Raw genomic sequence first — 10,666 nt, 5'->3', positions numbered from 1 at the left:
GTACTGATGGGGTTTTGGTGTGGGTGTCCTTTCTGTTGTTAGTTTTCCTTCTAACAGTAAGGACCCTCAGCTGTAGGTCTGTTGGAGATTGCTTGAGGTCCACTCCAGACCCTGTTTGCCTGGGTATCAGCAGTGGAGGCTGCAGAAGATAGAATATTGCTGAACAGCGAGTGTTCCTGTCTGATTCTTGCTCTGGAAGCTTCATCTCGGGGTGTACCCCGCTGTGTGAGGTGTGGGATGTTGGTCTGCACCTAGTGGGGGATGTCTCCCAGGTAGGCTACTCAGGGGTCAGGGACCCATTTGAGCAGGCAGTCTGTCTGTTCTCAGATCTCAACCTCCGTGTTGGGAGATCCACTGCTCTCTTCAAAGCTGTCAGATAGGGTCATTTGCATCTGAAGAGGTTTCTGCTGCTTTTTGTTTAGCTATGCCCTGTCCCCAGAGGTGGAGTCTACAGAGACAGGCAGGCCTCCTTGAGCTGCTGTGCAGTTCGAGCTTCCCAGCGGCTTTGTTTACTTACTTAAGCCTCAGCAATGGCGGGTGCCCCTCCCCCAGTCTTGCTGCTGCCTTGCAGTTAGATCGCAGACTGCTGTGCTAGCAATGAGGGAGGCTCCATGGGTGTGGGACCCTCCCAGCCAGGTGTGGGATATAATCTCCTGGTGTGCCATTTGCTAAGACCCTTAATAAAGCACAGTATTAGGGTGGGAGTTACCCGATTTTCCAGGTGTTGTGTGTCTCAGTTCCCCTGGCTAGGAAAAGGGATTCCCTTCCCCCTTGTGCTTCCCAGGTGAGGCGATGCCTCGCCCTGCTTCAGCTCTCGCTGGTCAGGCTGCAGCAGCTGACCAGCACGGATTGTCTGGCACTCCCCAGTGAGATGAACCCGGTACCTCAGTTGAAAATGCAGAAATCACCCGTCTTCTGTGTCACTTGTGCTGGGAGCTAGAGACTGGAGCTGTTCCTATTCGGCCATCTTGTTCTGGGTCCCATGCTCAGCTAATTTTTAAATTTTTTTTGCAGGAATGTGGTCTCACCATGTTGACCAGGCAGGTCTTAAACTCCTGAGTTCAAACGATCCTGCTGCCTTGGCTTCCCAAAGTGCTGGGATTACAGGCATGAGCTACTGTGCCCAGCCTTGTAGGTACTTCATACAAAAGAGCATATATGTGTGGGTGTGCATATACATACATACATATATGCATGTAAATATTGGACACTAGTAATTTAAAAAATAATTTACCAATAAAGATGTACTGCCATAACAATTGGAGATCACCACTCCAGAGGATGCAGATCCGAGTTCTCAGTATCTACAGAGACTCAATCTCTTGGCATGAGTTTGAAACCTCTGCTTCTCTCGTCAACTGTGAAGACTGTATCCCATGCTATTGGCTGGGCTTTTATTCTAAAATGGTAAGCATGTACAAAAATAAATCTAGATGCATGCTTAAATATTGACAAAAATTAACTCAGAATGTATCACAGACTTAAATGTAAAATACAAAACTATGAAACTCCTACAAGATAACGTAGGAGAAAATCTAGATGACGATGTGTTTGATGATGAGTTTTTAGCTATGACGCCAAAGGCATGATCTATGAAAGAGATAATCAATAGCTGGACTTTATTAGAATTAAAATTTTCTGCTCTGCAAAAGATGCTGTCAAGAGAATGAAAAGGCAAGCCACAGACTGGGGAACAATATTTTCTAAAGACATATGTGATAGAGGATGTTACTTAAAATATACAAAGAACTCTTACACACAATTAAAAAAAAAAAAACCTAATTAAAAAACAGGCCAAAGAGCTGAACAGACACCCCACTAAGGAAGATATACAGATGGAAATCAGCAAATGAAAAGATGCTTCACATTGTATGTTATCAGGGCAATGCACATTAAAACAAAAATAGGATATCACTATACACTCAGAATGGCCCAAATCCAGAACACTAACAACCCCAAATACTGGTGAGGATGTGGAGCACCAGGAGTTCTCACTCATTGCTGATGGAAATACAAAATGGTATAGCCATTTTGGAAGACGGCTTGACAGTTTCTTATAAAACTAAACATACTATGACCATGTGATCTGGCAATCACACTCCTTGGTATTTGCCCGAAATAGTTGAGAAATTATGTCTACACAAAAATCTGCATATGGCTTTAATAGCAGCTTTATTTCAAATTCTCAAAACTTGGAAGCAATTGAGATGTCCTTTAGTGGGTCAATTAATAAATAAACTGTGGTATATCCAGACGATGAAATATTGTTCAACACTAAGGGAAAATGAACTATCAAACCGTGAAATGACATGGAGGAAACAAATGTCTGTTACTCCGTGAAAGAAGCCAATCTGAGAAGGTTACATATTATATGATTGCATTATATGACATTCTGAAGAAAGCAAAACTGTGGAGGCAGATCAGTGGTTTCCCAGAGCTGATGGGGAGGGAGGGATGAATAAACAGAGCACAGAGAATTTTTAGGGCAGTGAAGATACTCCATATGATACTGTAAGTATGGAATCAGCATAGATTTGTCTGAATGCATAGAATGTAAACCCTAATGTACATTTTGGACTTTGTATGATAAAGATGTGTCAAAGTAAGTTAATCAATTGTAGCAAATGTACCACTTCAGTGGGGATTGTTGATACTGGGGAAGAATAGGTATGTGTGTGTAGAGGGACCATACGGGAAGTCACTACCTTTCCGTCAATCTTCCTTTATGTTAGATTTAAGCTTAAATCTAATCTTTAAAAATGAAGTCCTCAGCCAGGCGTGGTGGCTCACGCCTGCAATCCCAGCACTTTGGGAGGCTGAGGCGGGTGGATCATTTAAGGTCAGGAGTTAGAGACCAGCCTGGTCAACATGGTGAAACCCTGTCTCCACTAAAAATACAAAAATTAGCTGGGAGGTAGTGGTGTAGGCCTGTAGTCCCAGCTACTTGGGAGACTGAGGCAGAAGAATCGCTTGAGCCCGGGAGGTGGAGGTTGCAGTGAGCTGAGATCGTGCTACTGCACTCCAGTCTGGGCGACAGAGTGAGGCCCTGTCAAAAAAAAAAAAAAAAAAAAATCCTTGAAAAAATTTTTAAAAAATTATTTCCCATGTACCTTTAATTCAAGAATGATTATTAAATTAGAATGTTTTATATTTTGAAAGAAGAAAAAATAGTTAGCATGCCCAAGAACCACACCATAGTCACCAGCTGTGAAACTGGTTCCCGAAAAAACTGTGGAAAAAAGGCTCACTACCTTAAAAGGATTTTACTAAATTTATTGGAGGAGAGAAAGCAAAGGAAGGATGTTAAGAGGTTTCTGGAGTCTAGATAAATGCAAGTAATTATATGCAGGGGCTTTATTCATTTGGGAATGTAGGTGACATAATTGTTCAGGGTTGGTGGTCAGAGCTGGGTGGAGGTTTCAAAGTAAATCTTGAAGGATCAGTTGCTTGATGTTATTTACAGCACCAAGAAGGTGATCCATTGTAAGAATAAACTGAGCAACTCAAGTGTCAAATTAATAGGTTTTCAGAGAATTCCTTACATTAGTTTCCTCAGGTTGCTGTAATAAACTCCCACAAACCTGGTGGCTTAAATCAACAGAAGCTTATTTCCTCACAGTTCTGAAGGCCAGAGGGCTGAAATCTGGGTGTCGGCAGGGCTGTACTCCTCCCAGTTTCTAAGGGAGAATCTGCTCCTGCCTCTTACCTTCTTGTGGCTGTCGGCATCCCTTGGCTTGTGGCTGCATCTTTCTCCACTCTGTCATCACCTCACCTTCTCTTTTGTGTGTGTGTCTCCTCTAAATAACCTTTCTCTCTGCTTTATAAGGATACTTGGGATTGTAATTAGGTCCACACAGCTAATCTAGGATTAACCTCTCCTCTCAAAATGCTTAATTTAATCCCATCTTTTGCCCTATAAGTTGTTATCCACTCTTTTGCCATAGAAAGGAATATTTACAGGTTCCAAAGATTTGACATGGACATCTTTTGGGAGATGTATCCAATTGAATATTCGTGTCTATCCAGAAACTCAGAATGTGATCTTATTTAGAAATAGGATCTTTGCAGATGGAATTAGTTCAAATGAGGTCATACTACATTAGGGAGGGCTGTAATTCAGTGACTGGTGTCCTTATAAGAAGAGAAAACATCCCAGCACTTTGGGAGGCTGAGGTGAGAGCCCAGGAGTTTGAGACCAACCAGGGCAACACGGCAAAACCCTGTTTCTACTAAAAATACAAAAAAATTAGCCAGGCATGGCTACAGGGAGGCTGAGGTGGGAGGATTGCTTATGCCTGGGAGGTCGAGGATGCAGTGAGCCATGATTGCGCCATTGCACTTCAGCCTAGGCAACCCAGTGAAACCCTGTCTCAAAAAAAAAAAAAAAAAAAAAAAAAAAAAAAAAAAAAAAAAAAAAAAAAAAAAAAAAAAAAAAAAAAAAAAAAGGGAAGAAAACAGAGGCACAGAAACACACAGGGGAAACATCCTTTCATGATGACAACAGATTGGAGTGACACACCTGCAAGTCAACAGATGCTAAGGCATGCTGGAAGTCACCAGAAGCCAGGAAGAGGAAAGAAAGGGTCTTCAACAAGAGCCGTCAGAGACTCCAGGGCCTGCCCACACCTTGATTTTGGACTTCTGGACTTGAGAGCTGAGGGAAAATAGATTTATGGTTTTACTAAACCACCCAGTTTGTGGTAATTATGGGCAGCCCTAGGAAGCGAATACAGGAAGGCATTTCTTGCTTTACTACACTCAAGAAAAACAAATTTCATCATCCTGGGAAACCGTTAGTGGAAAAGTCAAATGATATTAATAAAGAGCTTGGATTTAAAATTCTGAATCTGCATGGCTGACTCTAGTTTTCACCAGTCTCATCTACAGCCTCTACCTCTTGAGGACCATTCTTGCCCCCTAGCAAATCCAGTCTTTTCAGATGACCGAGCCAGCATGACTGGCATTGTAATTTGTTTGATCTTCACCCTACCTGAATTCATCTGAAGATCTGGTGGGCAGCACCTGTGTTCTCTTCTTCTCTGCTGCCTTCTCTGGCATTTCAAATTTGTTCCAGCACAGGTAGCAGCAACCTGGAATTGCCTATGTGAGTAACTCTTGACTAATGAAGATTAAGAGTTAGCAAGTCAATGCCTCATCTTTTTTTCCCTAAGTGGCTTAATTCTGAGATGTATTTTTTTTTTTCCTGAAAAACATGCTGTTTTATTTTCCTAATTCCTTCACTTATATTTCTTGCTATCACCTCCTATGTTAGGCCATTGTTGCTTTGCTATAAAGAAATAGCAGAGGCCAGGCGCGGTCGGTGGCTCAAGCCTGTAATCTCAGCACTATGAGAGGCCGAGACGGGCGGATCACGAGGTCAGGAGATTGAGACCATCCTGGCTAACACGGTGAAACCCCGTCTCTACTAAAAAATACAAAATCTAGCCGGGCGAGGTGGCGGGCACCTGTAGTCCTAGCTACTCGGGAGGCTGAGGCAGGAGAATGGCGTAAACCCGGGAGGCGGAGTTTGCAGCGAGCCGAGATCCGGTCACTGCACTCCAGCCTGGGTGACAGAGCGGGACTCCATCTCAAAAAAAAAAGAAATACCAGAGACTGGATAAATTATAAAGAAAAGAGGTTTAATTGGCTCATTGTTCTTCAGGGTATACAGGAAGCATGGTGCCAGCATGTGCCACTGATTAGGGCCTTAGGAAACTTACAATCATGGTGGAAGGTGAAGGGGAAGCAGGCGTGTCACACTGTGAGTGTGACAGCAGGAGAGAGGGAGGAGGTGCCATTCACTTTTAAACAACCAGATCTTGCATGAACTCAGAGTGAGAACACACTATTATCATGAGGACAGCACCAAGTTATTCATGAGGGGTTCAATGCTGTGACCCAAACACCTCCTACCAAGCTTCACCTCCAACACTGAAGATTACATTTTTTTTTTTTTTTTTTTTTTTTTTTGCCCAGGCTGGAGTGCAGTGGCGTGATCTCGGCTCACCACAACCTCCACCTTCTGGGTTCAAGTGATTCTCCTGCCTCAGCCTCCTGAGTAGCTGGAATTACAGGTGCCCGCCACCACGCCCAGCTAATTTTTTTGTATTTTTAATAGAGATGGGTTTTCCCCATATTGGCCAGGCTGGTCTCGAACTCCTGACCTCAGGTGATCCACCTGCCTCGGCCTCCCAAAGTGCTGGGATTACAGGCATGAGCCACTACACCCAGCCTGAAGATTACATTTCAACATGAGATTTGGAGGGGACACATGTCAAAACCATATCACCTCCCAAGTAGACTACACATCCCAAGTCCCTGTCTCAAAGTCTGCATTTGAGGGATCCCTGAGAGACCCACACAGTACTGGACTCTGCCAGGTCCATCCCTCATTCTATCTGTGGCCCCTGTTTCTCTTCTCTATAGAATGAGCGGCTGTGGCCTCAACTGCTGTTGCTGTGCCTCCTGGCCTGGCCCTTCATATACCCCTAGCCCCCTTCACAGCATTTTACAGATATTTTGCACAAGTTGAGAAAGAGGCAGCTTGTAAGGAGCCACACCTGTAACACAACCCATGCACCATTTCCCCTTTCCCTCTGTTGGAGCCAGTCAGGCAGGAAATTACAGAGACGTTCTGATTGGGTAACATTTCCAGTCTCTTAGCTATGCTAGAGTTCATATGATCATATTCCTAGTGGCTGATAAAAGCTCCATTTTCAGCTTACTTCAGTCCTTTTTTCCACATTCACCTTAAAGCTAAAAAATATATAGCAAATATAGCTGGGTTGAAGAACGTGCCAATGCACTAGTTATTCTCTTTCCTCTTCAGATCCACCCTCCTCTGTGCCCTGGAGGCTGAGCATGTGTACTGCATTTCCCAGCATGCTTTGCCTTCTCGCATCTGGTTGGGTTTAGCCAGTACACCTCCACATGTAGGGGTGGTCACAGCCTTTCCCAGTTGCTATTCCCTGGGTGCTTCACTATTTCTTAATGGTGTTCCCATCTTTGGTACAACGGATGTTCATAAAATTCTTCTTAGTTAAAACTTTCAGAGTTCCATTTATTTCCTTCCAGAATGCAAATACAATTATAAAATTGTACTGAACAGTACAGTATAAAAACCATGCCACTTTCTCGTAATGTTGTCTGAGAAAAGTTACTTAATGTCTACATCTGTAAAATGGGCACTCTGGTACTTCTTTGTCAGGGTCGTTGTGAGGACATGCAATTAATATTGGTTTTACTTTTTTTTCTTCCATTCCGGCTCTCATAAAAGAAGCCACAGCCAAAAGAGGATTAATAAGCACTGAAATAAGCATATATCTTATCTCCCGACTTACATCACAGCATTGTTTTGTTATGTGTGTTTGTTTTATTTGATGTGAAAACAATTATTTCATGTTGACTTTGACACTTTCTCTTGTCCTAACACCAATGTTTTCAAAAAATACTGACATTTTCAAACAATGAAATTAACTGTTGCCCAGTTTCCTTCTGATTGAGAGCCTGCCTTTATTCTGCCTGGTACAAATGCCTGAGAAAGCATGCTATTCTAACCAGTGGAAGAGGAGTGCAGTGGGACTCTGTGTCTGCTGCTCCATTCACTGTAGAGGTTAAAGTGTGTGTCTGTCTATAAAAATAGTTTGCTGGACATAACTTACACCCCAAACCCTATATCTCCATAAATAACCCCTGGCAGTTTCATTACAGCCTGGGGCACCCCAGCTAACACTGGCAGCTAACTTAACTCCAATCAATCATTCTAATGCCTTTCATGGTTTGGTTTCATTAAGACCCAAGGCCATCACTCACCCAGTGCCTGCTCGGCCACCATGTTGATTTGTGTCTCCTTATTCTGTGAATGAATATGCATCCCAGAAGACTTGAGATTTCCTCAGGAAGACAGTGCTGCTGAGTGTTCCCTATTTATTGCTTAGTACAAGAATATATATTACCTTTTATTATATGCCCATTAGATGGTAAAATCTGGTGACGGATTTCTGTTGGAGGGTAGTGAGCACCATTACAAATTTGGAAATGATGTGAAATATACCCTTGCAAGGATATTCAATGATTTATCAAATGCTTTTTTTTTCTGGTGACATGGATTAATTCATAGCCTATGTGAGATCATTAGGTTCCCCCTTCCCCTCACCCCCTTATTTCTGCTTTTAGGCTTTGTTTAACTCTTATTTATGCCCCAGTATATAGCCAAGAATTGGCCAATTTGAATGAAAAAGGGACTGCTCCTAGCCCTGCGGTAAAACCCCAGGAAAATCAGGATTTCTCTCTCATTTTCTGTGTAGAATTTGAGGTAAATATCCAGGTATTGAGGGACAGAAGACAGAGATGAAATTTAAAAGATGCTTCTCTGAGAGAGTAACCAGGAACTGCCTCATCTGGCTCAGCACAATTACCTGCAATGTGGTCGCCTCAGCCTGCCCCCAACACCCTTCCCTTATAAAATCTGGAGGCGAGAAAAATTGGTACTTAAGTTAAAGCTTCAACCAAGCAGTTTTCGATTACATAGCTAGAATTTACTCAGCAAATCCTAATGGTTCATGCTAACTTTGGCAGGGTCTCAGTGGCCATATTTTCACAGTTGACTTATTTTTGAATAATTTCTGCAACAAATTAGATATGGAAAGCTTTTCCTTGAACCTCAGTCATGCATTTTTTCTCTTTGTTTCTCTTTTCTTTTCTTTCTTTCTTTCTTGCTTTCTCGCTTTCTTGCTTTTCTTGCTTTCTTTTCCCTCTTTACATTATCCCTAAGCCCCTTTGGAATTTTTATCATAAAAGCCACAGGAGATGGTACTCAGCGTTTTCGCCTTCAACTGTGTGTCCATAGTGGATTTTAATAGGTAGACTGAAATAGGTTTCACCAGCGCTCACTCAAGGCATAATTGAGAGGTGGATGGAACTTATCTTCCCAGCTGTGTCCCCTCCCTCTAACTTCTCTCTTAGCTTGTGTCAGCAATAAACTCACCCTTACCTGTCACCTCTATCCCTTCCAGATCCCTAGTGGCCTTACGCAGTCTACTTGGTTTATTGCTTTCTGCTCCAGTCCCTTGCCTCTATGCATCACACACACATAAACCTTGATTTGCATCAGTCTTTATAATCTCCATGACAAAAATGAAATGAAACAAGTAACAACAACCCCTTCTCGTCCGTCTGCTTTCTGAATCAATGATTTATGACGTGTGTGTGTGTGTGTGTGTGTGTGTGTGTGTTGGATACCTTGGGATGATGGAGAAATAAAATCAGAATCTCTGGTAAGGAAGGATAGCTTGAAAGAGTGTACTCAGCATTATGATTTTACATTTAGAAAATAGAGGAAAACTCTTTGTTTTCTTATGTAAGTTACATAATATAAAAAAGGCTTGCCAAAACCTGGACAGACTCCAAGAAAGTATTCTATTTTATATAAAAAAAATTACGAAGTGGAAATGTGACTTAGAAACAGCAGGGAAAGAAGGAAAGTGGTTATTTGCCATTGCACAAAGGAAGGGTGTGGTGTCACAGTTCCTTGGAGAAGGGATCAACATTACAAAGGAGGCTTATAAGGATTTTGTTTGCTGATTTCACAGGTGGAATCTGCTTGGCTAGTAGGTTACACCTTCATCATAGCCTGGCTGTAACACTTGTTAATAAAGCAGTATGATGCTGAAGGCTGGAATAAAAGAAGTGATGGCAAGTGGGAAACTGGGCCAATTTTCTGATTTGTGGCTTCAAGGTGTGAGAAGGTTTCTATCACAAGCTTAGAGATGAACAAAATGTCAAACACATGTCTTCTTTCCCTTAGTTTAAGATTTCTTGCCCCATGTTGAAATATAAGTATCCTTAGGAGCTGTAGTTCTTTTAGACAAGCCTTAATCACCATCACCTCAGAGTTGACAGGATTCTCTTTCTAAGAGAAAAATTATGTGGCAGAGCAAGGAGAGTGTATTAGGACAGTGAGCAACTGAAAGAGGGAAAAGGAGGTGTCATAATTTGTGTTTTAGCACCAGTACTTCCCAGACCCTTGTATCCTTACCTGTTGCCATCTAACCTAGTAGTTCTTCCCTTAAAAGGGGTAGAGTCAGGGCAAAATCTTCACGACACTGGATTTGGCAATGATTTCTTCGCTATGATACCAAAAGCATAGGCAACAAAAGAAAAAATAGATGAATTAGACTTCATCAAGGTTAAAAACGTTTGTATATTAAAGGACACAATCAACAGAGTGAAAAGTCAACCCATAGAATGGGAGAAAATATTTTCAAATAATGTATTTGATAAAGATTAATATTCATAATATATAAAGAACTTCAACTGAACAACAATAACAAAATGAAACGTCTCAATTAAAAAATGGGGGCCGGGCGCAGTGGCTCACGCCTGTAATCCCAGCACTTTGGGAGGCCGAGACGGGCGGATCACGAGGTCAGGAGATTGAGACCATCCTGGCTAACGCGGTGAAACCCCGTCTCTACTAAAATGCAAAAAATTAGCCGGGCGTGGCGGCGGGCGCCTGTAGTCCCAGCTACTTGGGAGGCTGAGGCAGGAGAATGGCGGGAACCCGGGAGGCGGAGCTTGCAGTGCGCAGAGATCGCACCACTGCACTCCAGACTGGGCGACTGAGCAAGACTCTGTCTCAAAAAAAAAAAGAAAAGCACAAACCCAC

The sequence above is a fragment of the Rhinopithecus bieti genome, unplaced genomic scaffold, assembly GCF_001698545.2.
Source record: "Rhinopithecus bieti isolate Rb0 unplaced genomic scaffold, ASM169854v2 scaffold_68895, whole genome shotgun sequence".
In the NCBI taxonomy this organism is placed as follows: Eukaryota; Metazoa; Chordata; class Mammalia; order Primates; family Cercopithecidae; genus Rhinopithecus; species Rhinopithecus bieti.
This window is presented reverse-complemented; position numbering follows the sequence as displayed.